Source organism: Ornithodoros turicata, chromosome 1 (genome assembly GCF_037126465.1).
Source record: "Ornithodoros turicata isolate Travis chromosome 1, ASM3712646v1, whole genome shotgun sequence".
In the NCBI taxonomy this organism is placed as follows: domain Eukaryota; kingdom Metazoa; phylum Arthropoda; class Arachnida; order Ixodida; family Argasidae; genus Ornithodoros; species Ornithodoros turicata.
In genome coordinates, this window is record NC_088201.1 from 1,097,235 (window position 1) to 1,117,914 (window position 20,680).

Genomic DNA, 20,680 nt, shown 5'->3' on the forward strand with positions numbered 1-20,680 from the left:
CCCTCTTGATTCTGGAAAACAGACAGAAAGTCTGTTGTCTTCACACAAACCACACACAGCCACACGTTTAGTGCACACTGGTCTCGACACAGAGGGGAGACTACAGCATGCTGCAATGCCCTCTTGACTCTGGAAAACAGACAGAAAGTCTGTTGTCTTCACACAAACCACACACAGCCACACGTTTAGTGCACACTGGTCTCGACACAGAGGGGAGACTACAGCATGCTGCAATGCCCTCTTGACTCTGGAAAACAGACAGAAAGTCTGTTGTCTTCACACAAACTACACACAGCCACACGTTTAGTGCACACTGGTCTCGACACAGAGGGGAGACTACAGCATGCTGCAATGCCCTCTTGACTCTGGAAAACAGACAGAAAGTCTGTTGTCTTCACACAAACCCCACACAGCCACACGTTTAGTGCACACTGGTCTCGACACAGAGGGGAGACTACAGCATGCTGCAATGCCCTCTTGACTCTGGAAAACAGACAGAAAGTCTGTTGTCTTCACACAAACCACACACAGCCACACGTTTAGTGCACACTGGTCTCGACACAGAGGGGAGACTACAGCATGCTGCAACGCCCTCTTGACTCTGGGAAACAGACAGAAAGTCTGTTGTCTTCACACAAACCACACACACCCACAAGTTTAGTGCACACTGGTCTCGACACAGAGGGGAGACTACAGCATGCTGCAACGCCCTCTTGACTCTGGAAAACAGACAAAGTCTGTTGTCTTCACACAAACCACACACAGCCACACGTTTAGTGCACACTGGTCTCGACACAGAGGGGAGACTACAGCATGCTGCAATGCCCTCTTGACTCTGGAAAACAGACAGAAAGTCTGTTGTCTTCACACAAACCACACACAGCCACACGTTTAGTGCACACTGGTCTCGACACAGAGGGGAGACTACAGCATGCTGCAACGCCCTCTTGACTCTGGGAAACAGACAGAAAGTCTGTTGTCTTCACACAAACCACACACAGCCACACGTTTAGTGCACACTGGTCTCGACACAGAGGGGAGACTACAGCATGCTGCAACGCCCTCTTGACTCTGGGAAACAGACAGAAAGTCTGTTGTCTTCACACAAACCACACACAGCCACACGTTTAGTGCACACTGGTCTCGACACAGAGGGGAGACTACAGCATGCTGCAACGCCCTCTTGACTCTGGGAAACAGACAGAAAGTCTGTTGTCTTCACACAAACCACACACACCCACAAGTTTAGTGCACACTGGTCTCGACACAGAGGGGAGACTACAGCATGCTGCAACGCCCTCTTGACTCTGGAAAACAGACAAAGTCTGTTGTCTTCACACAAACCACACACACCCACAAGTTTAGTGCACACTGGTCTCGACACAGAGGGGAGACTACAGCATGCTGCAATGCCCTCTTGACTCTGGAAAACAGACAGAAAGTCTGTTGTCTTCACACAAACCACACACAGCCACACGTTTAGTGCACACTGGTCTCGACACAGAGGGGAGACTACAGCATGCTGCAACGCCCTCTTGACTCTGGGAAACAGACAGAAAGTCTGTTGTCTTCACACAAACCACACACAGCCACACGTTTAGTGCACACTGAAATACATACTGTACGTGGCTTGAAGAAAGTCGATGGTTGATCTGAGGTCACGTCGCTCAGGGTCCTTCTGCGCTGTCACGATATTGAACAGGTCCTTTGAACGGATAACCTGTCCAGCTGCGTCTTTCAAAGCTTGGGCCACTCGCTTCTTATTTGACCCGAGGTCAAGTAGCCACTTTGCATCGTCTTGTACCTCTTGCGCTAGCTTCCGATTGTGCGGTAGATGTGCAAAGATATCCTAAAATTGGATCAAGAGCAATGAGCGTGAAAGTGCTTTCCATCACGTTATCTTACCTCAGATATTTCATGGTTAGTGTGCGTACCGATGCCAACAACCTCAAGCAAGTTCCCACCACTTGACATGCGGCAGTCTCTGACATACGTGCTGAAATTGGACGTGATTGATCGTATAAGTCTGTCTATTGTCGCTACCATTCTACAAAGAAACACTTACCTAGTTGCCTGAATCCCGCGGTTTCTGTGTCTTTCTCCGTGAATGCAACAGTATTTCACTTGGTATACAGAAAAATTTTCGTTCACGTGCATTTTCAGTCCTTTTGAACGTGCAGCCTGCACTGATACGGAATTCTGTATGTACAGCTGAGTGTATGTTTCTCTAGAGTAACACTTCACAGATTCTTCAAGCTGCTGTAAGAATAGCACGAACGTGTGCACTGTCAGAATGTTCCATTGAGGCAGATTACATAAAGAGTGAAGGATGTGCACTGCAAGAACTACAGGCGGCTGCAACAGTCGGTTACCCACAGCCTCGTGAAGTCCGCCCGTCTCCTGAAAAGCACATTCTCGGTATAGCCCCTCTTCAGGGTTCAGACACACTGTCTAACGGCTTGGCAGTCCAAGCTATACAAGAGTTGACCGGCGAGGATGGACTCGAGCGAAAAATGCGTTTTCCCTACGAAGTATTTCGGAATCTGCTCTGGACTGAGCAGCACGGAATTGACACTGCAGCAGAATCTGAGGGAGCTAGCAGCGACAAGATGAAAAGACTGAAGGAGCAAGTTGAGAAGCTAGGTACAGCTGTACATTGCAATTTGATAGAAGCGCACTACAAAAAACAAGTCCCTTCAGCGCATAGTCAGCATAGAGCCCTAACGGCGGTGTTAGACAAATTAGAAGAGCAGAACAGCAGATTAGTCTGTCTGGAAGCAGTACAGCAATACCACCGCGACACAGTTGAAAAGCTACTCGGCACCATGACAAACGCTCACGAGGTTCTCAACTCTGCGAAGGAGAAGTACATCCTTATGTTGTCACACCTCAAGGAGGCCAAAAGCAAAGCAGCAGCGACACCAGTGCTCCGTTGCAACTGGAGATGGGAAGACAATGGTGCAGAGATTGAGGAAAACCTGAAGCGTTTCCAGGAAGCCTTGTTAAGCTTTGCAGACGCTGTTGAGGTGGAAGATGCCGACGAGACATCACGTGGAATTTCATTGACCAAGGCCTTTGAGAACGTCAGGAAAGGGAGAAAGGATAATGTCTTCACACACACACAAGTTTAGTGCACACTGGTCTCGACACAGAGGGGAGACTACAGCATGCTGCAACGCCCTCTTGACTCTGGAAAACAGACAGAAAGTCTGTTGTCTTCACACAAACCACACACAGCCACACATTTAATGCACACTGGTCTCGACACAGAGGGGAGACTAGAGCATGCTGCAACGCCCTCTTGACTCTGGAAAACAGACAGAAAGTCTGTTGTCTTCACACAAACCACACACAGCCACACGTTTAGTGCACACTGGTCTCGACACAGAGGGGAGACTACAGCATGCTGCAACGCCCTCTTGACTCTGGGAAACAGACAGAAAGTCTGTTGTCTTCACACAAACCACACACAGCCACACGTTTAGTGCACACTGGTCTCGACACAGAGGGGAGACTACAGCATGCTGCAACGCCCTCTTGACTCTGGAAAACAGACAGAAAGTCTGTTGTCTTCACACAAACCACACACAGCCACACGTTTAGTGCACACTGGTCTCGACACAGAGGGGAGACTACAGCATGCTGCAACGCCCTCTTGACTCTGGGAAACAGACAGAAAGTCTGTTGTCTTCACACAAACCACACACAGCCACACGTTTAGTGCACACTGGTCTCGACACAGAGGGGAGACTACAGCATGCTGCAACGCCCTCTTGACTCTGGGAAACAGACAGAAAGTCTGTTGTCTTCACACAAACCACACACAGCCACACGTTTAGTGCACACTGGTCTCGACACAGAGGGGAGACTACAGCATGCTGCAACGCCCTCTTGACTCTGGGAAACAGACAGAAAGTCTGTTGTCTTCACACAACCCACACACAGCCACACGTTTAGTGCACACTGGTCTCGACACAGAGGGGAGACTACAGCATGCTGCAACGCCCTCTTGACTCTGGGAAACAGACAGAAAGTCTGTTGTCTTCACACAAACCACACACAGCCACACGTTTAGTGCACACTGGTCTCGACACAGAGGGGAGACTACAGCATGCTGCAACGCCCTCTTGACTCTGGGAAACAGACAGAAAGTCTGTTGTCTTCACACAACCCACACACAGCCACACGTTTAGTGCACACTGGTCTCGACACAGAGGGGAGACTACAGCATGCTGCAACGCCCTCTTGACTCTGGAAAACAGACAGAAAGTCTGTTGTCTTCACACAAACCACACACAGCCACACGTTTAGTGCACACTGGTCTCGACACAGAGGGGAGACTACAGCATGCTGCAACGCCCTCTTGACTCTGGAAAACAGACAGAAAGTCTGTTGTCTTCACACAAACCACACACAGCCACACGTTTAGTGCACACTGGTCTCGACACAGAGGGGAGACTACAGCATGCTGCAACGCCCTCTTGACTCTGGGAAACAGACAGAAAGTCTGTTGTCTTCACACAAACCACACACAGCCACACGTTTAGTGCACACTGGTCTCGACACAGAGGGGAGACTACAGCATGCTGCAACGCCCTCTTGACTCTGGAAAACAGACAGAAAGTCTGTTGTCTTCACACAAACCACACACAGCCACACGTTTAGTGCACACTGGTCTCGACACAGAGGGGAGACTACAGCATGCTGCAACGCCCTCTTGACTCTGGAAAACAGACAGAAAGTCTGTTGTCTTCACACAAACCACACACAGCCACACGTTTAGTGCACACTGGTCTCGACACAGAGGGGAGACTACAGCATGCTGCAACGCCCTCTTGACTCTGGGAAACAGACAAAGTCTGTTGTCTTCACACAAACCACACACAGCCACACGTTTAGTGCACACTGGTCTCGACACAGAGGGGAGACTACAGCATGCTGCAACGCCCTCTTGACTCTGGGAAACAGACAGAAAGTCTGTTGTCTTCACACAAACCACACACAGCCACACGTTTAGTGCACACTGGTCTCGACACAGAGGGGAGACTACAGCATGCTGCAACGCCCTCTTGACTCTGGGAAACAGACAGAAAGTCTGTTGTCTTCACACAAACCACACACAGCCACACGTTTAGTGCACACTGGTCTCGACACAGAGGGGAGACTACAGCATGCTGCAACGCCCTCTTGACTCTGGGAAACAGACAGAAAGTCTGTTGTCTTCACACAAACCACACACAGCCACACGTTTAGTGCACACTGGTCTCGACACAGAGGGGAGACTACAGCATGCTGCAACGCCCTCTTGACTCTGGGAAACAGACAGAAAGTCTGTTGTCTTCACACAAACCACACACAGCCACACGTTTAGTGCACACTGGTCTCGACACAGAGGGGAGACTACAGCATGCTGCAACGCCCTCTTGACTCTGGGAAACAGACAGAAAGTCTGTTGTCTTCACACAAACCACACACAGCCACACGTTTAGTGCACACTGGTCTCGACACAGAGGGGAGACTACAGCATGCTGCAACGCCCTCTTGACTCTGGGAAACAGACAGAAAGTCTGTTGTCTTCACACAAACCACACACAGCCACACGTTTAGTGCACACTGGTCTCGACACAGAGGGGAGACTACAGCATGCTGCAACGCCCTCTTGACTCTGGGAAACAGACAGAAAGTCTGTTGTCTTCACACAAACCACACACAGCCACACGTTTAGTGCACACTGGTCTCGACACAGAGGGGAGACTACAGCATGCTGCAACGCCCTCTTGACTCTGGAAAACAGACAGAAAAAGTCTGTGTTGCCTTCACACACACAGACAAGTTTAGTGCACACTGGTGATATATTTTCTCAATCTGGGGTGAACCAAGGCAATGGCACTTGAGGCAAAAGCGAGTAGAGAAATTCAAAAGTAGAGCCTTTACTTATTTCTACCTTCAGCCGAAGGAATTTCGCAAAGAAGGCTGCACGGTTTTCTGCCAAGTGAACAAGAGCTCGACACAGAGGAGACTACAGCATGCTGCAACGCCCTCTTGACTCTGGAAAACAGACAGAAAAAGTCTGTGTTGTCTTGCTGTACAGTTTTCTTTTTGTTTTTATTGTAGCACATACATGTATTCAAGTGTCATGCATGCTTTCTGATAAATAAAAAAAAGTAGCAGCATGAGAATGGTGTTCAACTGCATGGTACCCCATGCAAACACCACAGACACACCATTTGCCATAATAACAATACATACATATAACGTAACATGTTATAATATGCCATATATATATATGCCATAATAACATACATAATAACAATGCTCTTTATTGTCTTTGTCGTCTGTCATCATGCACCATGTTAGTCAGCAATCATAACCCATGTTACATCCCCATCCTCAAGATACATTGCACAATAACGTTCGTGCAAACCTCAAAGAATACAATAAATGTGACGATTTCCATATAACGTAAATAAATACATTCCAATCCATGACCTTGCATTACTTGTCAAGCCCCTCTTCAGGGTTCAGACACTGTGTCTAATGGTTCGGCAGTCCAAGCTATACAAAAGGTAACAGGCCAGGATGAACTCTAGAGAAAAATATGTTTTTTCCACGAAGTAATTCGGAATCTGCTCTGGACTCAGAAGCACGGACTTGACAATGCAGCAGAATCTAAGGGTGCTAGCAGCGACGAGATGAAAAGACTGAAGGAGCAAGTTGAGAAGCATGGTACAGCAATACATTGCGATATAATAGAACCGCACTACAGGAAACAAGTCGCTTCAGCGCATAGTCAGCCACACACACCGACAAGTTTAGTGCACACTGGTGATGTATTTTCTCAATATGGGGTGGACCAGGGCAATGGCACTTGAGGCAGAAGCGAGTAGAGAAATTCAAAAGTAGAGCCTTCACTTATTTCTACCTTCAGCCGAAGGAATTCGCAAAGAAGGTTGCACAGTTTTCTTCCAAGTGAACAAGATCTCCACACAGAGGGGAGACTACAGCATGCTGCAATGCCCTCTTGACTCCGAAAAACAGTCAGAAAAAGTCTGTGTTGTCTTCCCACACCGACAAATTTAGTGCACACTGGCGATGTATTTTCTCAATATGGGGTTAACCAGGGAAATGGCACTTCCTGCAATGCCCTCTTGACTCCGAAAAACAGTCAGAAAAAGTCTGTGTTGTCTTCCCACACCGACAAATTTAGTGCACACTGGCGGTGTATTTTCTCAATATGGGGTGAACCAGGGCAATGGCACTTCCTGCAATGCCCTCTTGACTCCGAAAAACAGTCAGAAAAAGTCTGTGTTGTCTTCCCACACCGACAAATTTAGTGCACACTGGCGGTGTATTTTCTCAATATGGGGTGAACCAGGGCAATGGCACTTCCTGCAATGCCCTCTTGACTCCGAAAAACAGTCAGAAAAAGTCTGTGTTGTCTTCCCACACCGACAAATTTAGTGCACACTGGCGATGTATTTTCTCAATATGGGGTTAACCAGGGAAATGGCACTTCCTGCAATGCCCTCTTGACTCCGAAAAACAGTCAGAAAAAGTCTGTGTTGTCTTCCCACACCGACAAATTTAGTGCACACTGGCGATGTATTTTCTCAATATGGGGTGAACCAGGGCAATGGCACTTCCTGCAATGCCCTCTTGACTCCGAAAAACAGTCAGAAAAAGTCTGTGTTGTCTTCCCACACCGACAAATTTAGTGCACACTGGCGATGTATTTTCTCAATATGGGGTTAACCAGGGAAATGGCACTTCCTGCAATGCCCTCTTGACTCCGAAAAACAGTCAGAAAAAGTCTGTGTTGTCTTCCCACACCGACAAATTTAGTGCACACTGGCGATGTATTTTCTCAATATGGGGTGAACCAGGGCAATGGCACTTCCTGCAATGCCCTCTTGACTCCGAAAAACAGTCAGAAAAAGTCTGTGTTGTCTTCCCACACCGACAAATTTAGTGCACACTGGCGATGTATTTTCTCAATATGGGGTTAACCAGGGAAATGGCACTTCCTGCAATGCCCTCTTGACTCCGAAAAACAGTCAGAAAAAGTCTGTGTTGTCTTCCCACACCGACAAATTTAGTGCACACTGGCGATGTATTTTCTCAATATGGGGTTAACCAGGGAAATGGCACTTCCTGCAATGCCCTCTTGACTCCGAAAAACAGTCAGAAAAAGTCTGTGTTGTCTTCCCACACCGACAAATTTAGTGCACACTGGCGATGTATTTTCTCAATATGGGGTTAACCAGGGAAATGGCACTTCCTGCAATGCCCTCTTGACTCCGAAAAACAGTCAGAAAAAGTCTGTGTTGTCTTCCCACACCGACAAATTTAGTGCACACTGGCGATGTATTTTCTCAATATGGGGTTAACCAGGGAAATGGCACTTCCTGCAATGCCCTCTTGACTCCGAAAAACAGTCAGAAAAAGTCTGTGTTGTCTTCCCACACCGACAAATTTAGTGCACACTGGCGATGTATTTTCTCAATATGGGGTTAACCAGGGAAATGGCACTTCCTGCAATGCCCTCTTGACTCCGAAAAACAGTCAGAAAAAGTCTGTGTTGTCTTCCCACACCGACAAATTTAGTGCACACTGGCGGTGTATTTTCTCAATATGGGGTGAACCAGGGCAATGGCACTTCCTGCAATGCCCTCTTGACTCCGAAAAACAGTCAGAAAAAGTCTGTGTTGTCTTCCCACACCGACAAATTTAGTGCACACTGGCGATGTATTTTCTCAATATGGGGTTAACCAGGGAAATGGCACTTCCTGCAATGCCCTCTTGACTCCGAAAAACAGACAGAAAACAGACAGAAAAACGATGAAAGATGAAAGTCACTGAAAAGGTTAGCCAGCTGTAGGGATCGAACCCACATCTTCTGGATTGCCGGTCCAGGGCTCTACCAATTGAGCTAAGCTAACACGCCTCTCCAGCGACTTTCGGGGTGCGTCATCTGAAGGGACGACAAACCAGCCACTCACTCTCACTCACCCTCCTTTCACTCTTACATTTTTGCTCACTCATACACACATTCATACGACGGAAATCGACGCAAGCGGCACCTGTTGAACAAGAGATAAACTGATGTTCTGAGGCTGGAACAACATAGAGGGGACAGATACACACAAAGCCTCAAATTGCCTAAGAAATCAACGATGAAAGATGAAAGTCACTGAAAAGGTTAGCCAGCTGTAGGGATCGAACCCACATCTTCTGGTGCCCACATCTTATGCTTGATGACATGAGCATCATGACACAAAGAGCAGAAAGTTTGTTGGCTGTGTGGACTGTGGAAGCACATCACTACCAAGAGACACAAGGAATCTACAGATGCCATTTGGGTATTTTCTATATAGAGGAATGACGGGCGAAATGCTTAAAAGCCCTGTACTGACTCAATCCTGTCCCTGGAGGACTGTGGTCTTCACGTCGTAGGCATTATCTGCGACGGGTTATTAGCAAACGTTTCAATGGCACAGCTCTTCGGATGCAATATCCACGAGAAAAGAAGTGAAGATTTCAGAACATCGTTCCCTAACCCTGCAGATGCATCCAGGGTGGTGCATGTGATATTCGATGCATGTCATGGCCTGAAACTGCTGCGGAACCTTCTTGGTGATAAAAAGGTGCTTAGGTCCGATGCTCATGGGGTAAGCATTTATATATGGTGTGGGCAAATGCAGTATTTGTACCACGGGCTTCCTTGTCTGATTACAGGTCATTCGATGGGAGTACATAAAGAGAATCCACCAAGTCCAGGCTACGGAATGTCTCTGGGCTGCAAATAAACTCACGAAGGCCCACGTGAAACTCTACAATCAACAAATGAAGGTGAAACTTGCCGCTCAAACTCTTAGTAGGTCTGTGAGCAAAGCCTTAAGGTTTGCTAAAGCTGCGAACATCCCATGCTTTGTGGGCTGCACCCCAACAGCAGACTTCATTGAGGACATTGACCGGTAAGAATATGTTGGCACCTGCATGCACGTGGTACTTCCCTACCCTTATTCTTTTAGGGCCTTTGGCACATTGAATTCAAGGAACCCCATGGCTGTGGGATCAAAGGGACCACTGTGGCCCACCACCTTTGACTACAAAAAGAACGGATATGCTTGTGGCGCTGAAATTCGACAGCGGTGAAGCAGTCTCAAGGTCACAGTCAAGGATGTCGGTGATATCACTGGCATTCACGCTGAAAAGCGTAGCAGAGCTAGCAGACAACCTACTCACACAGCAGCTATGCCAGTATGTGATATTGCTGAGGGGATAACATGTGAGAAGTAGTTTTTGCTGCACTTCATAGAGGGGTGTTGCACAGCTAAATTTCAACTGCTTCATTGCAGGTACCCCCGGCGTCGGGAACTTGGCGCCCCCATCGCCTTGCAGCAGCCGCAGTAGCCCCCTCCTGCACTCACGGTTGGGTCGCCGCAGGAGGGAGACCCCCACGTATAGCTGTGCGTGGCTTTTCCGTGTCTGGGGAAAGGGGGACCCTGGTGGTTGAGCGGAGGTTGTTTAGGACCCTTTGGGGCCCCTCCGGAAAAGCAACACACCGCTTTGGCCGCTTTTCATTACTTTCTCTTCCTTGGTCTCCTTCCTTCACCTTCTTTGGTGGCAAGGGTCAACCTTGGGCAGTCCTTTCACTCTCCAGAAGCTGCACTAGGGTATAGTGCAGAGGCAAGTGTCCCTCAGTTGGGCTCGATGGTGGGCGACACACCTGCTGCATTGAACATACCTCTATATTTTTATGGATACTACAAACTCCAAAAGATCTGATCGGCACCTAAAACGGAGACGCACCGAGGAACGATCATTGAATTTTTTCGACATAAGTTCTCCAGAGCCATGGTTTGCAAAATTCCTGATCATCCACTCAGATATTGAAGCAAAACCATTGTCGAAAGTATTTCCGTTTATAGTGGCAAGGTCACTTGAACAGGTGATCGGAAAGTCCTTTCAGGCAAAGAAGTTGAGTACAGGGGATATTCAGGTCGAAGTAAATAACAAGACACAAAGTACAGCACTCCAGTCATTAAAGAACATCAGAACGATACCAGTGTCCATCACAGCACATCGTACACTCAACACTGTCAAAGGAGTCATCTCTGAAGATGAGCTTATCGATTGCACAGAATCGGAGGTTGAGGAGGGTTTGAAAGACCAAGACGCCGTCTCCGCAAAGCGAATAGTTATGCGTAGAGACGACAAGGAAATACCCACAAAGCATATCGTCCTTTCCTTTAAATTGCACCAACTTCCTTCGAGCATCAAAGATGGGTATGTGAACTGTCATGTGAGACCATTTATCCCTAATCCTGCGTTTTGGCCACTGTTCTCAAGTGTGTCGAGGACACCTGGTGTGTCCCAAATGTGCAGGAAAAGAACACGCTCCTGAGTCGTGCACTAATGACCTCCATTGCGCAAACTGTGACGGTGGCCACCCAGTATATTCTCGGTCCTGTCGGCGTTGGAAAGAGGAAAAAGAGATATTGAAAATCAAAACAAAACAGAACAGAACATATCTTACAAAGCAGCAAGAGCACAGCTCGACTTTAACAAAAAAGGCAGCTTTTCCGACGTGGTGCGCAGGGGAGTGGCGCCACTGAGTGTGTCTATGGAGTCCGTGGAGACGCAGACCTGTTTTCCAGGTCCTGAGCCTCCACTCGACACTCCCCAACAAAAAGCTGGAGACACTCAGGTGTCCCCAGCAGAGGTCAGCCGTCCAACTGGCCACAAAGAAGCAGCCATGGCCTGCTCAAAGGTCGATGGCGCACAGTCAATTTGGGGCGTTAAAGCCACCTCCCAAAAGGGCTTACAAAGTATGGAGGTAGATGATGACGACAAAATGTCACAAAAGTCATTATCAAGCCTCCTTGATACACAAGGTAAAGAAAAACGGGAAAAAGGCAGAGGAAGAGGTTCAAAGACTGGCGAACTGCAGAAGCAACCCCTGCGAAGGGTCCAACCTCCCTAAATGGAACAGGTGTTTCTTAGTCGGCGTAACCAAGTGCTGCGCTCCATTCTCCTTCTCTTTGGAGTAGTCATTATTATGAACCACTTCCTCCAGTGGAATTGCCGTGGTTTGTTTTCAAACCTGGATGATGTTCATGATCTTTTCGATACTTACAATGCAGCATGCTTTTGTCTCCAGGAAACTTACTTGAATAGAAGCGCCCCAACTCCTTTACGCAGACACAACATATTTCGAAAGGATCGAAATGATACAAATCGCGCATCCGGTGGTGTGGCGATTGTCACACGAGCATCTATTCCAGCCAAGGCAGTTAATCTTGCTACAGATTTGGAGAATAGTCACCATTTGCTCCATTTATCTGCCGCCAACAGCAAGCATTACAGAAAAGGACATACAAGATTTATGCAGCCAACTACCAACCCCTTTCATTCTCTTAGGCGATTTTAATGCGCACAATCCCCTCTGGGGTAGTGTCTTTTGAATACAGGGGCACCTACATATGTACATTCCGCTACACAGTCCTTCTCATCATTAGATTTATCCCTGTGTAGCCCATCTCTTTTCGGGGTTCTAGAGTGGTCAATAAAAGAGAATCCATTGGGAAGTGATCACTTTCCAGTGGTATTGAAATATCTGCCTCAAGTAGATATCTTGACAACGTGTCCCCCTAGGTGGAAACTGGAGCAAGCCGACTGGACCACTTTTTCTGAAAAATGCGACCTGTCTTTAATCCCTGTTGATAGGACGACAACTGACGAAGCAAACCATGTCATTACCAATGTCATCCTTGACGCAGCAACACAATGTATTCCTATAACTGGTGGAACGAGGAGTGTGAGGAAACACAAAAAGCCCAAAATGGTGCGTGTGCGAGAGCCAAGGCCAGGCCTTCTAAACTTATTTGGGATCGCCTTCATAAGATCAGAGGTGTACACATGAGCCGCGCTACCCCTCTTTTAGTAGTGAATGGTCAGCCATGTGAAAGCCTACAGGAACAAGCCGACGTTCTCGGTGAGCATTTTGAAAGCATTTCCTCTTCCTGCAACTACAGCAGTGAGTTCCTTAATTTAAAGAGTAGTGCAGAGAAGAGGAAAATTCCAATGCATTCTGGAGACAATCTTATGTATAATCAACCTTTCACGAATATAGAGCTTCATCGTTCCTTAAGTGTACAAAAGCAACTTCACCAGGCCCAGACAGGGTGATGTATTCTATGTTGAGTCATCTGTCTGATGCATCTAAAGAGGTTTTACTCAAATTTTTTAGCCAAGTTTGGACCCAGTGTGCATTACCCTCAGCCTGGAAAATTTCAACTGTAATTCCTCTGTTAAAACCCGGAAAGGAACCTTCAAGCCCAGCCAGTTATCGACCAATCACTCTCACGAGCTGCATCGGCAAAATGTTTGAGCGTATGGTCAATGCTCGGCTGGTCCATTTCCTAGAGGAGAACAAATGTCTTTCTCAACTGCAGTGTGGTTTTCGCACGGGTTGTTCCACAACTGACCACCTCGTCCGTAGACAGCACTGCCTGTCGGTGTTCTTCGATCTTGAAAAGGCGTATGACACCGCTTGGCGGTATGGTATCCTATAAGACATGTACTCTTTTGGGATTAGGGGATGCTTTCTTAGGTGTATAACAAACTTCCTCCAAAACAGGACATTTCGAGTATGGCTTGGAACAACACTATCCCGTCCCTTCATCCAAGAGAACGGGGTGCCGCAGGGATGCTTCCTTCAGGGGTCCTTAGCATCACCCTGTTCCTCGTGAAAATCAATTCAGTAACTAGCATAATCCCACCCACCATGTCTTATTCACTGTACGTGGGTCACATTCAGGTTTCTTTCTCTTCCACGAATCTAGCAACATGTGAGCGACAGGTGCAACTAACTTTAAATAAGCTTCCAAAATGGTCCCATGAGAATGGATTCAAGTTCTCCCATGAGAAAACGGTATGCGTTCACTTCTCAAGGGTCAGAGGACTATTTCCTCCACCTACTCTTAAGTTGAACGGACAGAACCTCACTATTAAAAGCGAACACAAATTTCTTGGGGTCATCCTTGATAGCAAACTGACATTCTTATCCCACATCAAGAACCTTAAAACTAAATGCATTAAGTCCCTAAACCTTTTGAAGGTGCTGTCCCACAAATCTTGGGCTGTCTAGACTGGACTATAGATGTGTTGTTTTTGGGTCTGCTCGGAAATCTGTCCTGAAGATATTAGACCCGGTGCATCACCAGGGACTGTGTCTGATAACTGGAGCTTTCCGCACGTCGCCAGTGGAAAGCCTATATGTTGAGAGCAATGAATGGTCGCTGGAAAGAAGAATATTTTACTTGAGGGTAAAAGGGTAACCCAGCCATTTCCTCTGTTGAAGGCACACGTTTCAAGCAGCTCTTTCTTAATAAGCCCAGCGTTGTTCCCCCATTTAGCATGCGTGTTCTTCAGGGATGCGAGGATTACAATTTCCCACATAATGATTTCACCGTAGTACAGGCTAGTCCACGGGTCCCGCCCTGGCAATCTCCTCCATGTTTTAATCGTTCTCTGTCTATATTCAAGAAACATGACACACCACCCGTCGTGCTCCAGCAGGAGTTCGAGTCCCTTAAAGAAAGTCTTGGGCAGCACAGACCTTTTTACACTGACGGTTCCAAAACACGCACCTCGGTCTCATGCGCAATGGTAACCGATGGACGCACACAGTCACATCGTCTACCTCACATGCTCTCAGTTTTTAATGCCGAAGTATACGGAATAATCCTCGCACTGAACTACATCTTAGGAAGTCACCCCAAGTCGTCAGTCATTTACACAGATTCTCTTAGCTCTTTTCAAGCAATAGGCAACATAGTGATGTCCAAAAACCTCCTTGTGCAGAAGGCACAGTGCCTTGCTGCTAAGGTAAAAAAAAAGGGCCTTTCTTTGACATTCTGCTGGGTACCCAGTCATGTGGGTATAGCCAGGAATGAACTCGCTGATGCAGCTGCTTTTTCATCTGAGGTCAGTCGTTTTGATGTACCCTTTCAAGATCTCCGACCTACACTTATGAGGGCCATAAATAACAAATGGCAACAGCACTGGAATACACTGCGCAGCAACAAACTTGATCTAGTTAAGCCCACCATTGTAAAACGGACAGAAATTTTTAAGTCGTCTTCATGAAGTTGTTTCTGCCAGGCTGAGGATTGGGCACACGCATTTGACCCACAGCCACCTCCTCCGCAATGAAGAGGCTCCGCATTGCATGCAATGCAACAAGACGAAATCTGTCCTTCACATGGTGATTACATGTCCATCATACGATACACACAGACTTGACCATTTTCACGAGCTGTACACATACCATACACCTCTACATCCCTCCCTTTTGCTGGGGGATGAGGCTCTTTTACCATTTCAACGGGTTTTTAACTGCATTGTAGTTTTAGTTATTTGATTTTTATGTCATTTGATACTGTAACTGTAAATCACTATACTTTTAACTTGTACTTTTATTACCTTTGTCTTGGCGCATTATGGCCTTCGTCGCTTATGCGCCAGGAAAACCTGAATCATCATCATTGCAGGTACCTGTGCAGATATCGCCTGAGCCAAGACCACCTTGAGATGTTTCTCTCCTGCGTTCGTCAGCGAGGTTGCTGGTTGTTTTTCTAATTACTCCTCATTGCATATGATTCTACTATGGCACTGTTTGACAATGGCTTCCATTCCTGCTTGCAGCCTTTACAATGCCACTACCGTTTATTGTGAACGAATCTGAACATACAAGAATAAAAGGCCTTTGTAACACTCCTTCCTGGAATTGTGCTGGACAGGTACTTCTGTAAATACCTCCACCTGCTGTGCGCTACCATAGATGCTTTACATATTAGCAACCTGATTGCATGATTGCTTGCTTTGCCCACCAACTGGAGCGCAACATATTTGCATATACGCTGCTCTGTCTGGAATAAATTTTATTTATTTACCATTCCCACATCATTTACACCACTGGCGTTAAATTAATTGGGCACGAACACGCTTTGGAACATTCGTGTGAGATGTTTAACTTGCCGGATACGGGCTAGTACTAAAACTACATTCGTCGCACAAGAACACTCACAGTATTGGTAGAAGATATCACGAAGAACACACTCAAAATTTCCGACATTATGGACTTTTCAGATCCGGTTGCAGAAAGCTATGCCAAAGCAGCGCAAAAGCATGTCGTCTTAGCCCATGACTTGGCCACGTATGTAATCACTGAAGCTTCTGGCACACTCAAAAGCGCACAGTCCGTCGTACCATAGCCTCCTGTGTTCATAATGTAACGAAATCACGCACCCAATGCTCTTGATCCACCAGCTGATCCACAAAGCACCACAAAACACGGGTATGGCTCGGATTGATCCACCATCGCCTCTCTAGTTTTTTTACTATTTTACTATTACTATTTTACTATTACTATTATACTAAGCTATTTTACGCATGAATTAGAAATGGCGGCTACCAGAGGGAATTCGGAGAACGCACCTCTAGCCCGCTATCAAGACCACAAAGTCCTCTAAACATGGCGCCTTGATTATACACCAGAAGCAAGCCTTTGGCACGTAGATGGTGTCACCCCTAGTTTCTCCTCTAGTATTTGTAGTAACTCTATGATCCACCCAGGCCCATAAGGAGTGGCACGCAGTTGAGAATTTGTATGACTACAACTCCACCACGTGCACAGCCTGATACAAAAGGGCGCTGGTGTCCCTGCAAAGTACCAGCAGTCTCAGTATATGCGTCCGCTCTTGTTTGATGCTAGGATGTTACTCCAATGGAGACCATTGTACAACCCCAACAGCAAACAAACGCTGCTCTTGCAAAAGGATACAAAGACAAGTGTAGGGCATGAAAAAAGTGCCTAGTTCAACTTTGAAGGCAGTACTCAACAACAAACTCGTAGGTTCATGACGTGATCTAAACTTCCTCGGCATGTTACAGCTAATTTCTGCACACATCATCTTCAAGGTGCATATCCTGTGCCATGCAAATAGAGGAGTGGTTACATAAGCGCCGACTGCGGGGGGGCGCGGGGGCCCTTGCCCCCCCGGATAATGAACTAGAGGGGGGCGCCGCCTCCCCCGGGAAGTCCCGCTAAGAGACTGACACCAAACCTTGGGGCTCGGCGAGCCCTGGTCAAAAGAGCGATGAGGCACCAACCCCGAAAGTGCATCTTGCAATTTGTAAAATATGTATCCGTCCACCATACTCATGATCACAGTAGAAGGTGAGGCGAAGAAACACAGAGGATGACACAACACATAGCCTGAATTTCGCCCAAATCAATGAAACGAAGCAGTCGAAAAGGTACCAGCAGCTGCCAGTGAGGTGTAACGGTAGGATCTTTGGAACGCATATCCATTGGGAGCGGGTTCAATTCCTGCTGCTCCATTTCATTGACCATATTCATTATATTGCGTGCATTTCGTGTCAAACACCGAGGATTCAATGCATTTTTTTCCTTTTGCACTCAGTTTTCAAAGGAGTAATGCCTTCAGTTGTGCACAAGTTCACTGTTTACGTTCTCTCTGTTTTCTCTTCTTTTTTTTTTCTTCTGTTCTTCCTTCCTCTTATTTCTATACCAGTTCTGCATACATCATAGGATCCCGCCAGCGTGTGTGATTCCTCAGCTTCAGTTTTGTGTTTTTAATTCCCTTTTCTTTCCTTCTTTTTGTTTTCTTTTGCATTCTTCTTTCCTTTGCCTTTTTTGTCTTCCCCTTTCACTTTTTTTTTTTGAATAACAAGCCGACATCCATCTTGCTTACTGTTCCTTTCTTTTTTTCTTTTCTTAATAAACATATCCCCCACCCCACCCAGAGTACGGTACTTACTTCGCGGTGCACCCTTGCCCCCTCCGGGAAAATGAAAACTCGCCGCCTCTGAGTGGTTACATTGTGAGGAGATTGTTGAAAGAATCAGTCAGAGAGGTGTGTTTCAGATGATTATTTTTTTTTTTTTTTACCTTTGAGATATTTATTGTTATTCCATGACAGTGTACACTGATTACTAGGGGCAAGCCCTGTTGAACAGTCCAAGACACAGTCAATGCAAATGTCTTCACAGTTTGAGGGGAACAGAAATGCCAAGAACACACGTCAAGTATAAGAAAGAAATAGCAAAGATATTGCACAGCAGAGACATGCAAACAATCAAAAAGTAATTGCATGTCACCCTACGTATAAGTCCCGTTTGTTTGCATTTTTGAAGGATACAAGATTATTGTTGGAACAAAGGCGTAGAGCTGTGTTTCTCAAGCTGCTGGTCAATGCGGGACCCCCCCCAAATGAGCCTTGACTGGTTATCAGCCTTCTTCTGTGGGGGGTAATGGAGGGTCCAAGAAGACATGCGGTATGCCTTGCTTGCATAGGTCAAGGGTCACTTACCGGAAAAGTTAACTACCCAAGCACGAAAGGAAGAATGGACCGAAATTAGTGTGGTAAGTAGGAAATCGGAATTAATTGTGCTCATGCCTGAGAGAAGAGTGTGCGGTAAAGGGGAAAAGCAAATGAGACACACTCATCAGTGCCCGCTTCTGGGTCAGGAGAAGGGGTTGAAGGTATATGTGAGGCCATAAGTGATAAGGGCGTAGACCCCCCTACACCCCCTAACTTTTCCACTAGTGCGTCCCCTACAGGGGGTGCCCTTGCGATTTCACCGTTTAGGCACACGTCTGTAATGACGTAACTACAATAATGACCCCCTCCCCCCCCCCTTTTTTTTTTTCCAACACCCGTCCGTACTCGTGATTCTGGGCAAACGAGCTTCAAGCGTAAAGACACCAAGCGCAGTTCTCCTTTTAACAAAATGAATATGATGTTGCCACCGGATATTTTCATGGAGCACAATGCCCAGAAACCATACCATGTGTACTTTTTAGTATTTCTATGTCTCCACCCAGGCATATTGCCATTTCTGTGTTCTGATCCTCATGTCTGCCTGTCCACCAATATACAGCACCAACTGCCAATTTTCGGTTATTCAGCGTCGTCTCCATCTACAAGTGCTCCTTGCATTCATTTTTAATCCGTTGCCACATCCTTTCTGCTGATCCGAGGAATCCCTCTTCGTTCGCCCTCTGCTCTATTTAAGCCTTCCCATACATATCCTTCTAGAGTCGGGGGGGAGTTCTTCACCCCTTAGGTGAGTCTCTCCGAGCATGAGCATTCTCATACTTTCCGATTCCAGTATATCCTTCAACTCCATCCACCTTGCATGTTGAGGAAGCCTGCTTTGAGGTGGTTACGTTGCTTGTTTTTCCTCCTTCCTTTTGTACGCCGTCGAGTCCTCTGCTGAATGCGTCGTCTTTCTAGTTTATTGCTTAGTACTTTCTCCAGCGTCTCTGAGGGAAATCGTGTATCCCTCTGTGGTCTCTCCTCGCTGTCTCCTGGCACATGCGCACGAGAAGTAAGCAGACGACGACAAGGAGGCGGCAAAGAGCGACATGTGACGTCCTCGCATGCGCATGCGCAGCGCAACTTATTTTTCTCTCCCGAAGGCCAAGTAGCCCCATGTGACTCTACTATCCCCATCATCGCGCCCAAATAATCCAATCCAATCCAATCTGACTCAGTTGGCGTTCTGGTGGTTGTGCCGTTCTTCCTACTCACACGTGGGTACTCGTTCGAAGTGGAACGCCCAGCATTTCTGTACAATGAGTGCTCACCTAACTCAACGCCTGCGAGAAGCAGAGGAGTCTTTGGCTCGTGAAATAAGATTAGCGTCGGTGGAAGACTCCTGGAAAGAAAATGTAAACTACCTGACTGCCGTCACTGAAGACGCTGTAAGAATAGTAGGAACGCATGAAGCGTCACAACGTTCCATTGAGACCGACTACATGAACGGTGAACGATGTGCACTGAAAGAACTACAGGCGATAGACTGCTACTCTGCACCACGGCCTCGTGAAGTCCACGCGTCTCCTGGAAAGCACCCTCTTCAGGTTTCAGACACGGTGTCTAACGGTTCGGCAGACCAAGCTATGCAAGAGTTGAAGGTTGGACTCGAGGGAAAACTGCGTTTTTTCCACGAAGTACTTCGGAATCTGCTCTGGACTGAGCAGCACGGAATTGACACTGCAGCAGAATCTCAGGGAGCTAGCAGCGCCAAAGTGAAAACACTGAAGGAGCAAGTTGGCAAGCTAGATGTAGCAGTGTATGGCGACCTGATAGAAGCGCACTACAGAAAGCAAGTCGTCTCTGCGCATAGTCAGCATAGAGCCCTGACAGCGGTGTTACACAAGTTGGAGGAGCAGAACAGCAGATTAGTCTGTCTCGAAGCGCTACAGCGATACCACCGCGAGACAGTTGAACAGCTACTCAGCATTATGACTGGCGCTCACGAGGTTCTCAACTCTGCGAAAGAGAAGTACATCCTTATGTTGTCACACCTCAAGGAGGCCAAAACCAAAGCAGCAGCGACACCAGTGCTCCGTTGCAACTGGAGATGGGAAGACAATGGTGCAGAGCTTGAGGAAAACCTGAAGCGGTTCCAGAAAGATTTGCTACGCCTTGCAGACGCCGTTGAGGCAGAAGATGCCGACGAGACATCACGCAGAATGTCATTGACCAAGGCCCTTGAGAATGTCAGGAAAGGGAGAAAGGAAGAAATGTCGAGAGCTGTCCCATTCCTTGAGCAGGCAAAAGCATTGCAGCAGGTGAGGAAG

At 47.2% G+C, this 20,680-nt stretch overlaps 1 long non-coding RNA gene across 1 annotated transcript in view; it reads left to right on the forward strand.

Moving 5' to 3' along the window:
- The window catches only part of LOC135377239 (uncharacterized), a 37,108-nt gene extending 21,325 nt beyond the window's left edge, over positions 1–15,783 (forward strand). The window contains exon 3 of the long non-coding RNA XR_010418101.1: positions 15,558–15,783. This is a non-coding gene — a long non-coding RNA (uncharacterized LOC135377239). The remainder of the gene's footprint in view (positions 1–15,557) is intronic.
- Positions 15,784–20,680: the final 4,897 nt, after the last annotated feature.